The following is a 2,659-nucleotide window of genomic DNA, read 5'->3' as shown; positions in this document are numbered from 1 at the left end:
TTTATCATAAAAAATAAACATTGCAATTCACCATGTGTGAGTAACTGATTTTAAATGACAGAAAAAGACTATTAAAACATCTACAAAACTATTTCTGAGTTAGATTTGGGAGCAGGAGTTAGTTCCTTAGCAGTTTTTTTTCCATTTAAATCATTGGTACAGTGGAGCCCTGTTTTAACGCGATGGTTGGGGTCCATAAAATGTTATCGCGAATGTTATCGGGGTCGCGCTAAATCGCTAAACCGGAAATAGCAAAAAAAAGGGTCCATCGCGTGATCGCGTCATATCCGATTTCGCGCTACATTGGGGCGTGTAAAATCGGGGTTCCACTGTATTAGTATCCTGATGCTTAAAAGATTCAGCTAAATTTTTGGAGCCTCCTTGTGGGCCAGCAAATGAGCACAATTAACTTCCAGTGCTCATTACTTCACCCTGGGGCATGTGTTTTTGGGACAGGTCCGGATGAATTGTGTCCCAGGCTGCTGTGTGAGGCATGGAAGGAAATTGCAGGGACTCTGACCCAAATTTTTAATCCCTCCCTGGCCATTGGGGAGGTCACAGTAAGAAGTTTAACAACACCAGGTTAAAGTCCAACAGGTTTATTTGGTAGCAAAAGCCACACAAGCTTTCGAAGCTCTAAGCCCCTTCTTCAGGTGAGTGGGAATTCTGTTCACAAACAGAGTTTATAAAGACACAGACTCAATTTACATGAATAATGGTTGGAATGCGAATACTTACAACTAATCAAGTCTTTAAGAAACAAAACAATGGGAGTGGAGAGAGCATCAAGACAGGCTAAAAAGATGTGTATTGTCTCCAGACAAGACAGCCAGTGAAACTCTGCAGGTCCACGCAACTGTGGGCGTTACAAATAGTGTGACATGAACCCAATATCCCGGTTGAGGCCGTCCGCGTGTGTGCGGAACTTGGCTATCAGGAGGTGCCAGAGGACTGGTTAATGTGGTCCCACTATTTAAGAAAGTTTGTAAAGTCAAGCCAGAGAGCTACAGACCAGTGAGTCTCATGTCTGTGGTTGGGAAACTACTGGAGAAGATTCTGAAGGAGAGAATCTATCTCCATTTGGAGAGATGAGATTTGATCAGGGAGAGTCAGCATGGTTTTGTCAGAGGGAGGTTATGCTTAACAAATTTGAATTTTTTGAATATGTAACCAAGAGTATGGATGAGGGTAGTGCAGTTGATGTAGTTTACATGGATTTCAGCAAAGCCTTTGACAAGGCCACATGGGAGATTTATTAAGAAAGCTAATGCACATGGGATACAGGGTGATCTAACAAGGTGGATTCATAATTGGCTTACCGGTAGGAGATAGGGGAGTGGTGACAGATGGCTGCTTTAGCGACTGGAGGCCAGTGACCAGCGGGATCGTGCTGGGCCCCCTATTGTTTGTCATTTATATAAATGACATAGATGACTATGCGGGGGGTAGGATCAGTCAGTTTGTCGATGACACAAAGATTGGCTGGGTGGTTAACAGTGAGGTTGAGTGTCTTGAGTTACAGGAAGATATAGTTAAATGGGTGGATAAATGGCAGTTGGAATTTAACCCTAAAAAGTGTGAGGCAGTTTGGAAGGAGTAATTTATCGCTTCTCGGCCTTTTGGCTAAGATCAAGTGTAGTATGGACAGGCTGCACTTGGTTGAGGTCATTAGGTTACATTTAAGCTTCATTTGAAGCAATTTTAAAAAGTGGCATCTTGGCCTTTTGGCTAAGATGCAAATGAGATCAAGCCTTGGAGGAGGTGAGTCTGCACCTACTCCAATCAGCTTGGCTCATGTAGATCAGGCCCAAGACAGGAGTGTAGGCCCTGTCTTGTCAGCTTGGATCGGAAATGTCTCAACTTGTTGAGACTCTGAATTGGACTTGATTTGATTGAATTGGAAAAGTATACAAAAACAAATTTGACAAGGAAGTATACTATGAAAGGTCTGACACTGGGAAGTTCCAAAGAACAAAGGGACCTTGGCGTGTTTGTCCATAGGGCTCTGAAGGTGGAAAGGCAGGTTAAAAGGGTGGTGAAAAAGGCATATGACACACTCGCCTTTATGAATCGGGGTATAGATTACAAAACCAGAGAGGTCATGATGGAGTTGTATAGAACTTTGGCGAGGCCACAGCTGGAGTACTGTGTGCAGTTCTGGTCTCCACATTATAGGAAGGACGTGAATGTACTGGAGGGGGTGCAGAGGAGATTCACCAAGATGTTGCCTGGGATGGAACATTTAAGTTATAAAGAGAGGTTGGGTTGTTTTCTCTGGATCAGGGAAGACTGAGGGGGTGACCTGATTGAGGTGTTCAAGATTATGAGGGGCATGGATAGGGTGGATATGGAGCAGCTGTTCCCCTTAGTTGAAGGGTCAGTTACGAGGGGACACAAGTTAAAAATGAGGGGTGGGAAGTTTAGGGGGGATTTGAGGAAAAGCTTTTTCACTCAGAGGGTGGTGAGGATCTGGAATGAACAGCATGGGAGGGTGGTGGAGACAGGATGCCTCACATCCTTTAAAAAGTACCTGGATGAGTACTTGGCACGCCTCTGTGATCCTGTGACAGTTTTTAGCTTAATATTTTACAAAAAAAACTCCTAGAAAAGATCACAGAATGGCAACCTGTGCTAGTTGTGTTAGATTTTGTTAGGGTTC

General features: G+C 43.8%; 1 pseudogene; it reads left to right on the top strand.

The window, feature by feature from the left end:
* The first annotated feature begins 1,603 nt into the window (after positions 1-1,603).
* LOC144482278 (U2 spliceosomal RNA) lies at positions 1,604-1,746 on the top strand (annotated as a pseudogene).
* The last annotated feature ends 913 nt before the right edge of the window (positions 1,747-2,659 follow it).

The sequence above is a fragment of the Mustelus asterias genome, chromosome 2, assembly GCF_964213995.1.
Source record: "Mustelus asterias chromosome 2, sMusAst1.hap1.1, whole genome shotgun sequence".
In the NCBI taxonomy this organism is placed as follows: Eukaryota; Metazoa; Chordata; class Chondrichthyes; order Carcharhiniformes; family Triakidae; genus Mustelus; species Mustelus asterias.
Note: the sequence above shows the minus strand (reverse complement) of the source record. Positions and strands in the feature narration are given on the sequence as shown.